Source organism: Pseudophryne corroboree, chromosome 3, assembly GCF_028390025.1.
Source record: "Pseudophryne corroboree isolate aPseCor3 chromosome 3, aPseCor3.hap2, whole genome shotgun sequence".
NCBI classification, from domain to species: Eukaryota; Metazoa; Chordata; class Amphibia; order Anura; family Myobatrachidae; genus Pseudophryne; species Pseudophryne corroboree.
In genome coordinates this window covers 126,352,771-126,374,071 of record NC_086446.1, presented here as the reverse complement: position 1 = coordinate 126,374,071, position 21,301 = coordinate 126,352,771, and positions in this window count along the sequence as shown.

Sequence of the window (21,301 nt, the reverse complement as noted above, 5' to 3'; positions counted from 1 at the left end):
CATTTTCTGGATGTAACCTCGTACGCCGATTGCTGACAAGGTGAGCGGCGGCACTAAACACTCTTTCGGAGTACACACTTGTGGGAGGGCAACTTAGGTAGAATAAAGCCAGTTTGTGCAAGGGCCTCCAAATTGCCTCTTTTTCCTGCCAGCATAAGTACGGACTGTGTGACGTGCCTACTTGGATGCGGTCACTCATATAATCCTCCACCATTCTATCAATGTTGAGAGAATCATATGCAGTGACAGTAGACGACATGTCCGTAATCGTTGTCAGGTCCTTTAGTCCGGACCAGATGTCAGCATCAGCAGTCGCTCCAGACTGCCCTGCATCACCGCCAGCGGGTGGGCTCGGAATTCTGAGCCTTTTCCTCGCACCCCCAGTTGCGGGAGAATGTGAAGGAGGAGATGTTGACAGGTCGCGTTCCGCTTGACTTGACAATTTTGTCACCAGCAGGTCTTTCAACCCCAGCAGACTTGTGTCTGCCGGAAAGAGAGATCCAAGGTAGGCTTTAAATCTAGGATCGAGCACGGTGGCCAAAATGTAGTGCTCTGATTTCAACAGATTGACCACCCGTGAATCCTTGTTAAGCGAATTAAGGGCTCCATCCACAAGTCCCACATGCCTAGCGGAATCGCTCCGTGTTAGCTCCTCCTTCAATGTCTCCAGCTTCTTCTGCAAAAGCCTGATGAGGGGAATGACCTGACTCAGGCTGGCAGTGTCTGAACTGACTTCACGTGTGGCAAGTTCAAAGGGCATCAGAACCTTGCACAACGTTGAAATCATTCTCCACTGCGCTTGAGACAGGTGCATTCCACCTACTATATCGTGCTCAATTGTATAGGCTTGAATGGCCTTTTGCTGCTCCTCCAACCTCTGAAGCATATAGAGGGTTGAATTCCACCTCGTTACCACTTCTTGCTTCAGATGATGGCAGGGCAGGTTCAGTAGTTTTTGGTGGTGCTCCAGTCTTCTGTACGTGGTGCCTGTACGCCGAAAGTGTCCCGCAATTCTTCTGGCCACCGACAGCATCTCTTGCACGCCCCTGTCGTTTTTTTAAAAATTCTGCACCACCAAATTCAAGGTATGTGCAAAACATGGGACGTGCTGGAATTTGCCCATATTTAATGCACACACAATATTGCTGGCGTTGTCCGATGCCACAAATCCACAGGAGAGTCCAATTGGGGTAAGCCATTCCGCGATGATCTTCCTCAGTTGCCGTAAGAGGTTTTCAGCTGTGTGCGTATTCTGGAAAGCGGTGATACAAAGCGTAGCCTGCCTAGGAAAGAGTTGGCGTTTGCGAGATGCTGCTACTGGTGCCGCCGCTGCTGTTCTTGCGGCGGGAGTCCATACATCTACCCAGTGGGCTGTCACAGTCATATAGTCCTGACCCTGCCCTGCTCCACTTGTCCACATGTCCGTGGTTAAGTGGACATTGGGTACAACTGCATTTTTTAGGACACTGGTGAGTCTTTTTCTGACGTCCGTGTACATTCTCGGTATCGCCTGCCTAGAGAAGTGGAACCTAGATGGTATTTGGTAACGGGGGCACACTGCCTCAATAAATTGTCTAGTTCCCTGTGAACTAACGGCGGATACCGGACGCACGTCTAACACCAACATAGTTGTCAAGGCCTCAGTTATCCGCTTTGCAGTAGGATGACTGCTGTGATATTTCATCTTCCTCGCAAAGGACTGTTGAACAGTCAATTGCTTACTGGAAGTAGTACAAGTGGGCTTACGACTTCCCCTCTGGGATGACCATCGACTCCCAGCGGCAACAACAGCAGCGCCAGCAGCAGTAGGCGTTACACGCAAGGATGCATCGGAGGAATCCCAGGCAGGAGAGGACTCGTCAGAATTGCCAGTGACATGGCCTGCAGGACTATTGGCATTCCTGGGGAAGGAGGAAATTGACACTGAGGGAGTTGGTGGGGTGGTTTGCGTGAGCTTGGTTACAAGAGGAAGGGATTTACTGGTCAGTGGACTGCTTCCGCTGTCACCCAAAGTTTTTGAACTTGTCACTGACTTATTATGAATGCGCTGCAGGTGACGTATAAGGGAGGATGTTCCGAGGTGGTTAACATCCTTACCCCTACTTATTACAGCTTGACAAAGGGAACACACGGCTTGACACCTGTTGTCCGCATTTCTGGTGAAATACCTCCACACCGAAGAGCTGATTTTTTTGGTATTTTCACCTGGCATGTCAACGGCCATATTCCTCCCACGGACAACAGGTGTCTCCCCGGGTGCCTGACTTAAACAAACCACCTCACCATCAGAATCCTCCTGGTCAATTTCCTCCCCAGCGCCAGCAACACCCATATCCTCCTCATCCTGGTGTACTTCAACACTGACATCTTCAATCTGACTATCAGGAACTGGACTGCGGGTGCTCCTTCCAGCACTTGCAGGGGGCGTGCAAATGGTGGAAGGCGCATGCTCTTCACGTCCAGTGTTGGGAAGGTCAGGCATCGCAACCGACACAATTGGACTCTCCTTGTGGATTTGGGATTTCGAAGAATGCACAGTTCTTTGCTGTGCTGCTTTTGCCAGCTTGAGTCTTTTCATTTTTCTAGCGAGAGGCTGAGTGCTTCCATCCTCATGTGAAGCTGAACCACTAGCCATGAACATAGGCCAGGGCCTCAGCCGTTCCTTGCCACTCCGTGTGGTAAATGGCATATTGGCAAGTTTACGCTTCTCCTCCGACAATTTTATTTTAGGTTTTGGAGTCCTTTTTTTTCTGATATTTGGTGTTTTGGATTTGACATGCTCTGTACTATGACATTGGGCATCGGCCTTGGCAGATGACGTTGCTGGCATTTCATCGTCTCGGCCATGACTAGTGGCAGCAGCTTCAGCACGAGGTGGAAGTGGATCTTGATCTTTCCCTAATTTTGGAACCTCAACATTTTTGTTCTCCATATTTTAATAGGCACAACTAAAAGGCACCTCAGGTAAACAATGGAGATGGATACTAGTATACAATTATGGACTGCCTGCCGACTGCAGACACAGAGGTAGCCACAGCCGTGAACTACCGTACTGTACTGTGTCTGCAGCTAATATAGACTGGTTGATAAAGAGAAGATGTCTATGTAACTATGTATGTATAAAGAAGACTGAAAAAAATCCACGGTTAGGTGGTATACAATTATGGACGGACTGCCTGCCGAGTGCAGACACAGAGGTAGCCACAGACGTGAACTACCGTACTGTACTGTGTCTGCAGCTAATATAGACTGGTTGATAAAGAGAAGATGTCTATGTAACTATGTATGTATAAAGAAGAATGAAAAAAAACCACGGTTAGGTGGTATACAATTATGGACGGACTGCCTGCCGAGTGCAGACACAGAGGTAGCCACAGCCGTGAACTACCGTACTGTACTGTGTCTGCAGCTAATATAGACTGGTTGATAAAGAGAAGATGTCTATGTAACTATGTATGTATAAAGAAGAATGAAAAAAATCCACGGTTAGGTGGTATTACAATTATGGACGGACTGCCTGCCGAGTGCAGAGACACAGAGGTAGCCACAGCCGTGAACTACCGTACTGTGTCTGCTGCGACTGGATGATAAATGATATAAAAAATATATATATATCACTACTGCAGCCGGACAGGTATATATTATATATTATATAATGACGGACCTGCTGGACACTGTCTGTCAGCAGAATGAGTTTTATTTTTATAGAATAAAAAAAAAAAAAACACACAAGTGAAGTCACACGACGAGTGTTTAACTTTTTCAGGCAATCACAATATAAGTATACTACTAACTATACTGGTGGTCAGTGTGGTCAGGTCACTGGTCAGTCACACTGGCAGTGGCACTCCTGCAGCAAAAGTGTGCACTGTTTAATTTTAATATAATATGTACTCCTGGCTCCTGCTATAACCTATAACTGGCACTGCAGTAGTGCTCCCCAGTCTCCCCCACAATTATAAGCTGTGTGAGCTGAGCAGTCAGACAGATATATAATATATATAGATGATGCAGCACACTGGCCTGAGCCTGAGCAGTGCACACAGATATGGTATGTGACTGACTGAGTCACTGTGTGTATCGCTTTTTTCAGGCAGAGAACGGATATATTAAATAAACTGCACTGTGTGTCTGGTGGTCACTCACTATATAATATATTATGTACTCCTGGCTCCTGCTATAACCTATAACTGGCACTGCAGTAGTGCTCCCCAGTCTCCCCCACAATTATAAGCTGTGTGAGCTGAGCAGTCAGACAGATATATATAATATTATATATAGATAATAGATGATGCAGCACACTGGCCTGAGCCTGAGCAGTGCACACAGATATGGTATGTGACTGACTGAGTCACTGTGTGTATCGCTTTTTTCAGGCAGAGAACGGATATATTAAATAAACTGCACTGTGTGTCTGGTGGTCACTCACTATATAATATATTATGTACTCCTGGCTCCTGCTATAACCTATAACTGGCACTGCAGTAGTGCTCCCCAGTCTCCCCCACAATTATAAGCTGTGTGAGCTGAGCAGTCAGACAGATATATATAATATTATATATAGATAATAGATGATGCAGCACACTGGCCTGAGCCTGAGCAGTGCACACAGATATGGTATGTGACTGAGTCACTGTGTGCTGTGTATCGCTTTTTTCAGGCAGAGAACGGATTATAAAGTAAACTGCACTGTCCTCACTAGTAAACTCTCTCCACTCAGTCTCTACACTTCTACAGTAACAGTACTCCTCCTAGTCAGCTCCAGTAAATCTCTCTCAGTCTCTTATAATCTAAATGGAGAGGACGCCAGCCACGTCCTCTCCCTATCAATCTCAATGCACGTGTGAAAATGGCGGCGACGCGCGGCTCCTTATATAGAATCCGAGTCTCGCGATAGAATCCAAACCTCGCGAGAATCCGACAGCGTCATGATGACGTTCGGGCGCGCTCGGGTTAACCGAGCAAGGCGGGAAGATCCGAGTCTGCTCGGACCCGTGAAAAAAACCATGAAGTTCTGGCGGGTTCGGATTCAGAGAAACCGAACCCGCTCACTCCCCAAACAGCACATGACGCAAAGAAGAAAAAAAGAGGCGCAATGAGGTAGCTGTGTGAGTAAGATAAGCGACCCTAGTGGCCGACACAAACACCTGGCCCATCTAGGAGTGGCACTGCAGTGTCACGCAGGATGGCCCTTCCAAAAAACACTCCCCAAACAGCACATGACGCAAAGAAGAAAAAAAGAGGCGCAATGAGGTAGCTGTGTGAGTAAGCTTAGCGACCCTAGTGGCCGACACAAACACCTGGCCCATCTAGGAGTGGCACTGCAGTGTCACGCAGGATGGCCCTTCCAAAAAACACTCCCCAAACAGCACATGACACAAATAAAAATGAAAGAAAAAAGAGGTGCAAGATGGAATTGTCCTTGGGCCCTCCCACCCACCCTTATGTTGTATAAACAGGACATGCACACTTTAACCAACCCATCATTTCAGTGACAGGGTCTGCCACACGACTATGACTGAAATGACCGGTTGGTTTGGACCCCCACCGAAAAAGAAGCAATTAATCTCTCCTTGCACAAACTGGCTCTACAGAGGCAAGATGTCCACCTCATCATCATCCTCCGATATATCACCGTGTACATCCCGCTCCTCACAGATTATCAATTCGTCCCCACTGGAATCCACCATCTCAGCTCCCTGTGTACTACTTTGTGGAGGCAATTGCTGCTGGTCAATGTCTCCACGGAGGAATTGATTATAATTCATTTTAATGAACATCATCTTCTCCACATTTTCTGGAAGTTACCTCGTACGCAGATTGCTGACAAGGTGAGCGGCGGCACTAAACACTCTTTCGGAGTACACACTTGTGGGAGGGCAACTTAGGTAGAATAAAGCCAGTTTGTGCAAGGGCCTCCAAATTGCCTCTTTTTCCTGCCAGTATAAGTACGGACTGTCTGACGTGCCTACTTGGATGCGGTCACTCATATAATCCTCCACCATTCTTTCAATGGTGAGAGAATCATATGCAGTGACAGTAGACGACATGTCCGTAATCGTTGTCAGGTCCTTCAGTCCGGACCAGATGTCAGCATCAGCAGTCGCTCCAGACTGCCCTGCATCACCGCCAGCGGGTGGGCTCGGAATTCTGAGCCTTTTCCTCGCACCCCCAGTTGCGGGAGAATGTGAAGGAGGAGATGTTGACAGGTCGCGTTCCGCTTGACTTGACAATTTTCTCACCAGCAGGTCTTTGAACCCCAGCAGACTTGTGTCTGCCGGAAAGAGAGATCCAAAGTAGGTTTTAAATCTAGGATCGAGCACGGTGGCCAAAATGTAGTGCTCTGATTTCAACAGATTGACCACCCGTGAATCCTTGTTAAGCGAATTAAGGGCTCCATCCACAAGTCCCACATGCCTAGCGGAATCGCTCCCTTTTAGCTCCTCCTTCAATGCCTCCAGCTTCTTCTGCAAAAGCCTGATGAGGGGAATGACCTGACTCAGGCTGGCAGTGTCTGAACTGACTTCACGTGTGGCAAGTTCAAAAGGTTGCAGAACCTTGCACAACGTTGAAATCATTCTCCACTGCGCTTGAGACAGGTACATTCCACCTCCTATATCGTGCTCAATTGTATAGGCTTGAATGGCCTTTTGCTGCTCCTCCAACCTCTGAAGCATATAGAGGGTTGAATTCCACCTCGTTACCACTTCTTGCTTCAGATGATGGCAGGGCAGGTTCAGGCGTTTTTGGTGGTGCTCCAGTCTTCTGTACGTGGTACCTGTACGCCGAAAGTGTCCCGCAATTCTTCTGGCCACCGACAGCATCTCTTGCACGCCCCTGTCGTTTTTTTAAAAATTCTGCACCACCAAATTCAAGGTATGTGCAAAACATGGGACGTGCTGGAATTTGCCCATATTTAATGCACACACAATATTGCTGGCGTTGTCCGATGCCACAAATCCACAGGAGAGTCCAATTGGGGTAAGCCATTCCGCGATGATCTTCCTCAGTTGCCGTAAGAGGTTTTCAGCTGTGTGCGTATTCTGGAAACCGGTGATACAAAGCGTAGCCTGCCTAGGAAAGAGTTGGCGTTTGCGAGATGCTGCTACTGGTGCCGCCGCTGCTGTTCTTGCGGCGGGAGTCCATACATCTACCCAGTGGGCTGTCACAGTCATATAGTCCTGACCCTGCCCTGCTCCACTTGTCCACATGTCCGTGGTTAAGTGGACATTGGGTACAACTGCATTTTTTAGGACACTGGTGAGTCTTTTTCTGACGTCCGTGTACATTCTCGGTATCGCCTGCCTAGAGAAGTGGAACCTAGATGGTATTTGGTAACGGGGGCACACTGCCTCAAGAAATTGTCTAGTTCCCTGTGAACTAACGGCGGATACCGGACGCACGTCTAACACCAACATAGTTGTCAAGGCCTCAGTTATCCGCTTTGCAACAGGATGACTGCTGTGATATTTCATCTTCCTCGCAAAGGACTGTTGGACAGTCAATTGCTTGGTGGAAGTAGTAAAAGTGGGCTTACGACTTCCCCTCTGGGATGACCATCGACTCCCAGCAGCAACAACAGCAGCGCCAGCAGCAGTAGGCGTTACACGCAAGGATGCATCGGAGGAATCCCAGGCAGGAGAGGACTCGTCAGAATTGCCAGTGACATGGCCTGCAGGACTATTGGCATTCCTGGGGAAGGAGGAAATTGACACTGAGGGAGTTGGTGGGGTGGTTTGCGTGAGCTTGGTTACAAGAGGAAGGGATTTACTGGTCAGTGGACTGCTTCCGCTGTCACCCAAAGTTTTTGAACTTGTCACTGACTTATTATGAATGCGCTGCAGGTGACGTATAAGGGAGGATGTTCCGAGGTGGTTAACGTCCTTACCCCTACTTATTACAGCTTGACAAAGGCAACACACGGCTTGACAAATGTTGTCCGCATTTCTGGTGAAATACTTCCACACCGAAGAGCTGATTTTTTTGGTATTTTCACCAGGCATGTCAACGGCCCTATTCCTCCCACGGACAACAGGTGTCTCCCCGGGTGCCTGACTTAAACAAACCACCTCACTATCAGAATCCTCCTTGTCAATTTCCTCCCCAGCGCCAGCAACACCCATATCCTCCTCATCCTGGTGTACTTCAACACTGACATCTTCAATCTGACTATCAGGAACTGGACTGCGGGTGCTCCTTCCAGCACTTGCAGGGGGCGTGCAAATGGTGGAAGGCGCATGCTCTTCACGTCCAGTGTTGGGAAGGTCAGGCATCGCAACCGACACAATTGGACTCTCCTTGTGGATTTGGGATTTCGAAGAACGCACAGTTCTTTGCGGTGCTTTTGCCAGCTTGAGTCTTTTCATTTTTCTAGCGAGAGGCTGAGTGCTTCCATCCTCATGTGAAGCTGAACCACTAGCCATGAACATAGGCCAGGGCCTCAGCCGTTCCTTGCCACTCCGTGTGGTAAATGGCATATTGGCAAGTTTACGCTTCTCCTCCGACAATTTTATTTTAGATTTTGGATTTTTGGAGTCCTTTTTTTACTGATATTTGGTGTTTTGGATTTTACATGCTCTGTACTATGACATTGGGCATCGGCCTTGGCAGACGACGTTGCTGGCATTTCATCGTCTCGGCCATGACTAGTGGCAGCAGCTTCAGCACGAGGTGGAAGTGGATCTTGATCTTTCCCTAATTTTGGAACCTCAACATTTTTGTCTCCATATTTTAATAGGCACAACTAAAAGGCACCTCAGGTAAACAATGGAGATGGATGGATACTAGTATACTTATGGATGGACGAGCGACTGCCGACACAGAGGTAGCTACAGCCGTGGACTACCGTACTGTGTCTGCTGCTAATATAGACTGGATGATAATGAGATGAAATCAATATATATATATATAATATCACTAGTACTGCAGCCGGACAGGTATATATATTTATTATGTAATGACTGATGACGGACCTGCTGGACACAGTCAGCTCAGCAGCACCGCAGACTGCTACAGTAAGCTACTATAGTAGTATGTATAAAGAAGAAAGAAAAAAAAAAAACACGGGTAGGTGGTATACAATATTATATATATATATATTATATACAATTATATATATATATATATATATATATATATATTAAACTGGTGGTGACTGGTGGTCAGGTCACTGGTCACACTATCAGCAACTTGCAAGTAGTACTCCTAAGCAGACAATCACAATATATATTATACTGGTGGTCAGTGTGGTCACAATGGCAGTGTGGCACTCTGGCAGCAAAAGTGTGCACTGTATGTTATATGTACTCCTGAGTCCTGCTCTCAGACTCTAACTGCTCCCCACTGTCAGTGTCTCCCCCACAAGTCAGATAATATACAGTCACACTATCTATCACTTCAGCAAGTAACTAGTACTCCTCCTAATGCTCCCCAAAATTACTACTGTGTCTCTCTCTACTGTCTCACTCTCTTCTCTATAAACGGAGAGGACGCCAGCCACGTCCTCTCCCTATGAATCTCAATGCACGTGTGAAAATGGCGGCGACGCGCGGCTCCTTATATAGAATCCGAGTCTCGCGATAGAATCCGAGCCTCGCGAGAATCCGACAGCGGGATGATGACGTTCGGGCGCGCTCGGGTTAACCGAGCAAGGCGGGAAGATCCGAGTCGCTCGGCCCCGTGTAAAAAAACATGAAGTTCGGGCGGGTTCGGATTCCGAGGAACCGAACCCGCTCATCCCTAGTATTCAGTGCATGATTATTGCAATAAAAGATGTGTTACATATCACTGATGAGCCCTCTGTGCCCGACACGAGGATACACATGTTTAAGGGAAAGAAACAGGTTATAAACTTTCCTCCTTCCCATGAAATTAATGAGTTATGTGAAAAAGCTTGGGAAACTCCAGATAAGAAACTGCAGATTCCCAAAAGGGTTCTTATGGTGTATCCTTTCCCTACACAGGACAGGGTACGTTGGGAATCCTCTCCCACAGTGGACAAAGCCTTAACACGCCTTTCCAAGAAGGTGGCGCTACCGTCCCCTGACACAGCGGCCCTCAAGGACCCTGCGGACCGCAGGCAAGAGACTACACTAAAGTCTATCTACACTCATACTGGTACTTTGCTTAGACCGGCAATTGCGTCGGCATGGGTATGTAGTGCAGTGGCAGCTTGGACAGATACACTGTCAGCTGACCTTGATACCCTAGATAGGCATACAATTTTGTTAACATTAGCTCATATTAAGGACGCAGTCTTATATATGAGGGACGCTCAAAGAGACATTGGTTTACTGGGTTCAAGAGCCAATGCTATGGCTATTTCGGCAAGAAGAGCCTTGTGAATCCGCCAATGGAAGGGGGATGCAGACTCAAAAAGGCATATGGAGGTTTTACCTTACAAAGGTGATGCATTGTTTGGGGACGGCCTCGCGGACCTGATCTCTACAGCTACCGCTGGTAAGTCGACCTTTTTACCTTTTGTTCCCCAACAGCAAAAGAAACCCCCACAATATCACATGCAGTCCTTTCGGTCGCATAGATCCAGAAGAGGTCGGGTCTCCTCTTTCCTCGCCAGAGGTAAGGGTAGAGGCAAGAGGACACCTGCTGCGGCTGGTTCCCAAGAGCAGAAGTCCTCCCCGGCTTCCGCTAAGTCCACCGCATGATGCTGGGGCTCCCCTGCGGGAGTCCGCTCAGGTGGGGGCACGCCTTCGACTATTCAGCCAAGTCTGGGTTCAGTCAGACGTGGACCCTTGAGTGATAGAAATAGTCTCCCAGGGCTACAAGCTGGAATTCGAAGAGGTGCCCCCACGCCGATTTTTCAAGTCGGCCTTACCAGCAAGTGATTATCAGGGTTCCCCTGAGCCAACAGGGAAAAGGGTATTATTCAACCCTGTTTGTGGTCCCGAAGCCGGATGGTTCGGTCAGGCCCATTCTAAACCTAAAATCCCTGAACCTGTACCTGAAAAGATTCAAATTCAAGATGGAATCGCTCCGAGCGGTGATAGCCTGCATGGAAGGGGGGGATTTTATGGTGTCACTGGACATAAAGGATTCTTACCTTCATGTATATCATATATCCCTCTCATCAGGAGTACCTGAGATTCGCTGTACAGAATTGTCATTACCAGTTTCAGACGCTGCCGTTTGGGCTGTCCACGGCCCCGAGGATTTTCACAAAGAAAATGGCGGAAATGATGGTGGTCCTGCGCAAGCGAGGAGTCACAATTATCCCATACTTGGATGATCTCCTGATAAAAGCGAGATCAAGAGAGCAATTACTGGAGAACGTGGCACTCTCTCAGAGAGTGCTTCAGCAACATGGGTGGATTCTCAATCTACCAAAGTCACAGTTGGTTCCGACAACTCGACTAGCCTTCCTTGGCATGATACTGGACACGGAACAAAAGAAAGTTTTCTTCCCGTTGGAAAAAGTCCAGGACCTCCAGAACATGGTCCGAGAACTACTGAAGCTGAAAAGAGTGTCAGCTCATCAATGCACTCGGGTTCTGGGGAAAATGGTGGCAACTTACGAGGCCATTCCCTTCGGCAGGTTCCATGCAAGGACGTTTCAATGGGATCTTCTGGACAAATGGTCCGGGTCCCATCTACAATTACATCAAAAAATAACTCTGTCCCCCAGGGCCAGGGTGTCTCTTCTATGGTGGCTGCAAAGTGCTCACCTTCTAGAGGGTCGCAGGTTCGGCATTCAGGACTGGATCCTGGTAACCATGGACGCGAGCCTCCGAGGATGGGGAGCAGTCACCGAAGGAAGAAATTTTCAGGGACTATGGTCAGACCAGGAGTCCTGTCTACACATCAACGTGTTGGAGCTAAGGGCCATATACAACGGCCTTCGACGAGCGGAGATTCTTCTTCGCATACCTACCGGTTCTGATTCAATCAGACAATGTCACAGCAGTAGCTCATGTGAACCGCCAAGGCGGGACAAGAAGCAGAGTCGTGATGGAGGAAGCCACCAGGATTCTTCGCTGGGCGGAAAATCACGCAAGCGCTCTGTCAGCTGTCTTCATTCTGGGAGTGGACAACTGGGAAGTAGACTTCCTCAGCAGACACGATCTCCATCCAGGAGAGTGGGGACTTCATCAAGAAGTCTTTGCAGAGATAACGGATCTCTGGGGAGTTCCTCAAATAGACATGATGGCGTCACGCCTCAACAAGAAGCTTCGGAGGTATTGTGCCGGGTCCCGGGACCCTCAGGCAATAGCAGTAGACGCTCTGGTAACACCATGGGTATTCCAGTCGGTCTACGTGTTTCCTCCTCTACCTCTCATCACAAAAGTGTTGAGGATCATAAATCGAAAAAGAGTACAAACAATACTCATTGTTCCAGACTAGCCTCGTAGGGCCTGGTACTCAGATCTTCAGGAGATGCTCACGGAAGATCCCTGGCCTCTTCCTCTAAGGGAAGACCTGTTACAGCAGGGGCCCTGCATGTTCCAAGACTTACCGTGGTTACGTTTGACGGCATGGCTGTTTAACGACGGATCCTAGCGGAGAAGGGTATTCCGGAGGAGGTCGTACCTACTCTAATAAAGGCTAGGAAGGAGGTGACGGTAAAACATTATCACCGTATCTGGCGGAAATATGGCCCTCATTCCGAGTTGTTCGCTCGCTAGCTGCTTTTAGCAGCTTTGCACACGCTAAGCCGCCGCCTACTGGGAGTGAATCTTAGCTTTGCAGAATTGCGAACGAAAGATTCGCATAATAGAAATTTCTTTGCAGTTTCTGAGTAGCTCCGGACTTACTCTGCCACTGCGATCAGTTCAGTCAGTTTTGTTCCTGGTTTGACGTCACAAACACACCCAGCGTTCGCCCAGACACTCCCCCGTTTCTCCAGCCACTCCCGCGTTATTCCCAGAAACGGCAGCGTTTTTCCGCACACACCCATAAAACGGCCAGTTTCCGCCCAGAAACACCCACTTCCTGTCAATCACACTCCGATCAGCAGAACGAAGAAATTTCTTTGTTAAGCCGTGAGAAAAATACCTAACTTTTTGGCAAATTTACTTGGCGCAGACGCACTACAAACATTGCGCATGCGCAGTTTGCGACAAATCGCTCCGTTGCGAAAACCACTAACGAGCGAACAACTCGGAATGAGGGCCAATGTCTCTTGGTGTGAAACCAAGAATGCTCCTACGGAAGATTTCCATCTGGGTCGTTTTCTCCACTTCCTACAGACACGAGTGGATATGGGCCTAAAGTTAGGCTCTGTTAAAGTACAGATTTCGGCCTTGTCAATATTCTTTCAGAAGGAATTGGCTTCTCTCCCAGAAGTCCAGACGTTTGTAAAAGGAGTACTACACATCCAGCCTCCTTTTGTGCCCCCGGTGGCACCATGGGACCTGAACGTGGTGTTGCAGTTCCTTAAATCACACTGGTTTGAACCCTTTAAAACGGTGGAGTTTAAATTTCTCACCTGGAAGGTGGTCATGTTGTTAGCCTTGGCATCTGCGAGGCGTGTGTCAGAATTGGCGGCCTTGTCTTACAAGAGCCCTTACTTGATTTTTCACGTAGATAGAGCGGAATTGAGGACTCGTCCTCAATTTTTACCAAAGGTGGTGTCTTCATTTCATATGAACCAACCTATTGTGGTGCCTGTGGCTACGAGTGACTTGGAGGATTCCATGTCCCTGGATGTAGTCAGGGCCTTAAAAATTGATGTAGCCAGGACGGCTAGTATTAGGAAAACAGATGCATTGTTTGTCCTGTATGCTGCCAACAAGATTGGCGCGCCTGCTTCGAAGCAGACTATTGCTCGCTGGATCTGTAACACGATTCAGCAGGCTTATGTTACGGCTGGATTGCCGTTACCGCATTCAGTAAAGGCCCATTCCACTAGGAAGGTGGGCTCTTCTTGGGAGGCTGCCCGGGGCATCTCGGCATTACAGCTTTGCCGAGCAGCAACTTGGTCGGGGTCAAACACTTTTGCTAAATTCTACAAGTTTGATACCCTGGCTGATGAGGACCTAGCATTTGCTCAGTCGGTGCTGCAGAGTCATCCGCATTCTCCCGCCCGATTGGGAGCTTTGGTATAAACCCCATGGTCCTTACGGAGTCCCCAGCATCCTCTAGGACGTAAGAGAAAATAAGATTTTAAACCTACCGGTAAATCTTTTTCTCCTAGTCCGTAGAGGATGCTGGGCGCCCGTCCCACTGCGGAAAATCTGCAAGACTTGTATATAGTTATTGCTTACATAAGGGTTATGTTACAGTTAGACTCGGTCTTGGACCGGTACTGTTGTTTGTTCATACTGTTAACTGGTTATGTGTATTCCAGGTTATATGGTATGATTGGTGTGGGCTGGTATGAATCTTGCCCTTAGATTAACAAAATACTTTCCTTGTATTGTCCATCTCCTCTGGGCACAGTTCTCTAACTGAGGTCTGGAGCAGGGGCATAGAGGGAGGAGCCAGTGCACACCATACTAGAAAGTTCTTTTAGGTGCCCATATCTCCTGCGGAGCCCGTCTATACCCCATGGTCCTTACGGAGTCCCCAGCATCCTCTACGGACTAGGAGAAAAAGATTTACCGGTAGGTTTAAAATCTTATTTTTACCATTGTTTATTTATGCTATTGTTTCAGGCACTTTTTAAATATGTTTAGATTAGAATATCAAAGTCTTTTACATGGTGGAGTTTTTCTTGTTCTGCCTTTTTCTGCATTTCCAAAGGATCATTGTTTTCAATCCAAAATAGGCGCTAGATAGATAGATAGATAGATAGATAGATAGATATAGATATATATAGATAGATAGATAGATAGATAGATAGATAGATAGATAGATAGATAGATAGATAGATAGATAGATATGGAAACTATAATTACGATCTCTTGGAGACTGTTGTCCCCTACAACCGGAAACAGAACACTGCCATTGAGAGATGTCCACTCCTTGGCAACGTGACCCTGTCCCGGAGATGACTTATCGGGACTTAGAAGGTAACCTGGCAAAAGTGCCCTGACCAGATGTGATGTATAAGGTAACCAATCAGGTGCACTGTACAGAGTATCAAGTAGCCATGATTGGTGCAGGGATGTGCCACTCTGAGAGGAAGCCCTGTATAGGCAGGTGTGTTGGTATAGCGAAATGACCTAAACTGACAGATGATTGGTTAGATTTGGTATGTAATTCTGTGAAGGAGATGAGGATAGCACACTGGGCTAGATGCATCGTCGCTTGGAGAGTGATAAAATGGAGAGAGAAAAAGCAGCCAATCAGCTCCTAACTACCATGTCACATGTTGTGTTTGAAAAAAATGACAGTTGGGAGCTGACTGGCTGCTACTTTCTCTCTCTCCATTTTATCACTCTCCATCACTCTCTATCACTCTTCACTATTACTGGCCTTGAAAAAGATCCCAGAATGTGACTGAAACGCGGTGACATTTGTGTGGACTATACGGTAGATGGTGAAGGATTCTGGAGCCATTGCCTGACTGGGTGCTGTGCCGTGGTTGTGATCCGGGACACCCGCTGGTATTTCTTTATCTATCTATACAGAGAGCTAATTTACATTGGTTCTTCTCATGCACAGTCGGCAATTGTACCTTTATTCACGCCATCTTGTGGAATGCTTATACAGGTTGAGTATCCCATATCCAAATATTCTGAAATACGGAATATTCCGAAATACGGACTTTTTTGAGTGAGACTGAGATAGTGAAACCTTTGTTTTTTGATGGCTCAATGTACACAAACTTTGTTTAATACACAAAGTTATTAAAAATATTGTATTAAATGACCTTCAGGCTGTGTGTATAAGGTGTATATGAAACATAAATGAATTGTGTGAATGTACACACACTTTGTTTAATGCACAAAGTTATAAAAAATATTGGCTAAAATGACCTTCAGGCTGTGTGTATAAGGTGTATATGAAACATAAATGCATTCTGTGCTTATATTTAGGTCCCATCACCATGATATCTCATTATGGTATGCAATTATTCCAAAATACGGAAAAATCCGATATCCAAAATTCCTCTGGTTCCAAGCATTTTGGATAAGGGATACTCAACCTGTATTTTATATGTGTTTTTTTTATACCTTTATTCTTTTTAACAAAAAACTGCATGTTTAGATTAAAATGTACTGCACTATGGACCCTATTCAGTATGGATCATCGTATATGAGATATGGGCCAGTGCGCATGCGTAGCACTTGTTCTGCACATACGCAACCCGGGAGATGCAGTCACATCTCAGCCGCATTTGGGGGGGAAAGGGGGGGTGGAGTGTGTGTGTGGGGGGGGCTGTGTGCCCTTGCCCTGTACTAATTTAGCAATACTGCAATTGAAGCTGAATAAGGTCCAAAATATGTTTTTGTCTCTCACCTATTTTATGCCTCTGATATAATGTCTTGCGGGAGATTGTGAAGAAGGAGAGATTAACAGGCTCCATATGCTCTGACAAACCCACAATTGCACTGTGGTCGGAGATGAGGAGGTGTCCTTATACTATAAGGGATGTATCACTCTATTATATATATATATATATATTTATATATAAAACAAAAGGATGGAGACCGAAACTGGTGCCAGGGGGTCCCTTGTGGCCCCTACGTCTAGTGCCCAGTCTAACAAATAATATGTCGGAGCCTGAAACTGGTGCCAGGGCCCTATGTCTAGTGCCCAGTCTAAGAAACAACAGACCAGAGCCCAAAACTGGGGCCAGGGGGCCACCTGCGGCCCCTACAACTACTGCCCAGTCTAACAAACAACAGGCTGGAGACCGAAACTGGTGCCAGGGGGTCCCTTGTGGCCCCTACGTCTAGTGCCCAGTCTAACAAATAATAGGCCGGAGCCTGTAACTGGTGCAAAGGGGTCACCTGTGACCCCTGTTTCTAGTGCCTAGTCTAAGAAACAACAGGCCGGAGCCCGAAACTGGTGCCACGTGGTCCCTTTCGACCTCTACGTATAGTGCCCAGTCAAACTAATCACATGCCTGAGTACGAAACTGGTGCCAGGGAGACACCTGCGACCCCTATGTCTAATGCCCAGTCTAAAAACCAAAAGGCTGGAGACCGAAACTGGTGCCAGGAGGTCCCTTGCCACCCCTACGTCCAGTGCCCAGTCTAAGAAACACCAGGCCGGGGTTTGGAACTGGTGCCAGGGGGTCGCCTTAGGCCCCTACATCTAGTGCCCAGTCTAACAAACAACAGGCCTGAGCAGGAAATTGGTGCCAGGGGGTCACATGCGACCCTGATCTCTAGTGCCCAATCTAACAAACAAAAGTCCGGAGCCTGAAACTGGTGCCAGGGGGTCACCTGTGACCCCTGTGTCTAGTGCCTAGTCTAAGAAACAACAGGCCGGAGCCCGAAACTGGTGCCACGGGGTCCCTTTCGACCTCTACGTATAGTGCCCAGTCTAACTAATCACATGCCTGAGTACGAAACTGGTGCCAGGGAGTCACCTGCGACCCCTATGTCTAATGCCCAGTCTAAAAAACAAAAGGCTGGAGACCGAAACTGGTGCCAGGAGGTCCCTTGCGACCCCTACGTCCAGTGCCCAGTCTAAGAAACACCAGGCCGGGGTTTGGAACTGGTGCCAGGGGGTCGCCTTAGGCCCCTACATCTAGTGCCCAGTCTAACAATCAACAGGCCTGAGCAGGAAATTGGTGCCATGAACTTCATGTTTTTTTACACGGGTCCGAGCGACTCGGATCTTCCCGCCTTGCTCGGTTAACCCGAGCGCGCCCGAACGTCATCATCCCGCTGTCGGATTCTCGCGAGGCTCGGATTCTATCGCGAGACTCGGATTCTATATAAGGAGCCGCGCGTCGCCGCCATTTTCACACGTGCATTGAGATTTATAGGGAGAGGACGTGGCTGGCGTCCTCTCCGTTTATAGAGAAGAGAGTGAGACTAGAGTAGAGAGAGACACAGTAGTAATTTTGGGGAGCATTAGGAGGAGTACTACTACTTGCTGAAGTGATAGATAGATAGTGTGACTGTATAATGTATATCTGACTTGTGGGGGAGACACTGACAGTGGGGAGCAGTTAGAGTCTGAGAGCAGGACTCAGGAGTACATATAACGTACAGTGCACACTTTTGCTGCCAGAGTGCCACACTGCCATTGTGACCACACTGACCACCAGTATAATATATATTGTGATTGTCTGCTTAGGAGTACTACTTGCAAGTTGCTGATAGTGTGACCAGTGACCTGACCACCAGTTTAATAATCACCACCAGTTTAATATATATATATATATATATATAATTGTATATAATATATATATAATATTGTATACCACCTACCCGTTTTTTTTTTCTTTCTTCTTCTTTATACATACTACTAATAGTAGCTTACTGTAGCAGTCTGCGGTGCTGCTGAGCTGACAGTGTCCAGCAGGTCCGTCATCAGTCATTACATAATAAATATATATACCTGTCCGGCTGCAGTACTAGTGATATTATATATATATATATATATATATATTAATTTCATCTCATTATCATCCAGTCTATATTAGCAGCAGACACAGTACGGTAGTCCACGGCTGTAGCTACCTCTGTGTCGGCAGTCGCTGGTCCATCCATAATTGTATACCACCTACCCGTGTTTTTTTTTTTCTTTCTTCTTCTTTATACATACTACTATAGTAGCTTACTGTAGCAGTCTGCGGTGCTGCTGAGCTGACAGTGTCCAGCAGGTCCATCATCAGTCATTACATAATAAATATATATACCTGTCCGGCTGCAGTACTAGTGATATTATATATATATATATATATATATTAATTTCATCTCATTATCATCCAGTCTATATTAGCAGCAGACACAGTACGGTAGTCCACGGCTGTAGCTACCTCTGTGTCGGCAGTCGCTGGTCCATCCATAATTGTATACCACCTACCCGTGGTTTTTTTTCTTTTCTTTCTTCTTGATACATACTACTATAGTAGCTTACTGTAGCAGTCTGCGGTGCTGCTGAGCTGACAGTGTCCAGCAGGTCCGTCATCAGTCATTACATAATAAATATATATACCTGTCCGGCTGCAGTACTAGTGATATTATATATATATATATATATATATATATTAATTTCATCTCATTATCATCCAGTCTATATTAGCAGCAGACACAGTACGGTAGTCCACGGCTGTAGCTACCTCTGTGTCGGCAGTCGCTGGTCCATCCATAATTGTATACCACCTACCCGTGTTTTTTTTTTTTCTTTCTTCTTCTTTAAACATACTACTATAGTAGCTTACTGTAGCAGTCTGCGGTGCTGCTGAGCTGACAGTGTCCAGCAGGTCCGTCATCAGTCATTACATAATAAATATATATACCTGTCCGGCTGCAGTACTAGTGATATTATATATATATATATATATATTAATTTCATCTCATTATCATCCAGTCTATATTAGCAGCAGACACAGTACGGTAGTCCACGGCTGTAGCTACCTCTGTGTCGGCAGTCGCTGGTCCATCCATAATTGTATACCACCTACCCGTGTTTTTTCTTTTCTTTCTTCTTGATACATACTACTATAGTAGCTTACTGTAGCAGTCTGCGGTGCTGCTGAGCTGACAGTGTCCAGCAGGTTCGTCATCAGTCATTACATAATAAATATATATACCTGTCCGGCTGCAGTACTAGTGATATTATATATATATATATATATATATATATATATATATTAATTTCATCTCATTATCATCCAGTCTATATTAGCAGCAGACACAGTACGGTAGTCCACGGCTGTAGCTACCTCTGTGTCGGCAGTCGCTGGTCCATCCATAATTGTATACCACCTACCCGTGGTTTTTTTTTTTCTTTCTTCTTCTTTATACATACTACTATAGTAGCTTACTGTAGCAGTCTGCGGTGCTGCTGAGCTGACAGTGTCCAGCAGGTCCGTCATCAGTCATTACATAATAAATATATATACCTGTCCGGCTGCAGTATTAGTGATATTATATATATATATATATATTAATTTCATCTCATTATCATCCAGTCTATATTAGCAGCAGACACAGTACGGTAGTCCACGGCTGTAGCTACCTCTGTGTCGGCAGTCGCTGGTCCATCCATAATTGTATACCACCTACCCGTGGCTTTTTTTTTTCTTTCTTCTTGATACATACTACTATAGTAACTTACTGTAGCAGTCTGCGGTGCTGCTGAGCTGACAGTGTCCAGCAGGTCCGTCATCAGTCATTACATAATAAATATATATACCTGTCCGGCTGCAGTACTAGTGATATTATATATATATATATATATTAATTTCATCTCATTATCATCCAGTCTATATTAGCAGCAGACACAGTACGGTAGTCCACGGCTGTAGCTACCTCTGTGTCGGCAGTCGCTGGTCCATCCATAAGTATACTAGTATCCATCCATCTCCATTGTTTACCTGAGGTGCCTTTTAGTTGTGCCTATTAAAATATGGAGAACAAAAATGTTGAGGTTCCAAAATTAGGGAAAGATCAAGATCCACTTCCACCTCGTGCTGAAGCTGCTGCCACTAGTCATGGCCGAGACGATGAAATGCCAGCAACGTCGTCTGCCAAGGCCGATGCCCAATGTCATAGTACAGAGCATGTAAAATCAAAACACCAAATATCAGTAAAAAAAGGACTCCAAAATCTAAAATAAAATTGTCGGAGGAGAAGCGTAAACTTGCCAATATGCCATTTACCACACGGAGTGGCAAGGAACGGCTGAGGCCCTGGCCTATGTTCATGGCTAGTGGTTCAGCTTCACATGAGGATGGAAGCACTCAGCCTCTCGCTAGAAAAATGAAAAGACTCAAGCTGGCAAAAGCACCGCAAAGAACTGTGCGTTCTTCGAAATCCCAAATCCACAAGGAGAGTCCAATTGTGTCGTTTGCGATGCCTGACCTTCCCAACACTGGACGTGAAGAGCATGCGCCTTCCACCATTTGCACGCCCCCTGCAAGTGCTGGAAGGAGCACCCGCAGTCCAGTTCCTGATAGTCAGATTGAAGATGTCAGTGTTGAAGTACACCAGGATGAGGAGGATATGGGTGTTGCTGGCGCTGGGGAGGAAATTGACCAGGAGGATTCTGATGGTGAGGTGGTTTGTTTAAGTCAGGCACCCGGGGAGACACCTGTTGTCCGTGGGAGGAATAGGGCCGTTGACATGCCTGGTGAAAATACCAAAAAAATCAGCTCTTCGGTGTGGAAGTATTTCAACAGAAATGCGGACAACATTTGTCAAGCCGTGTGTTGCCTTTGTCAAGCTGTAATAAGTAGGGGTAAGGACGTTAACCACCTCGGAACATCCTCCCTTAT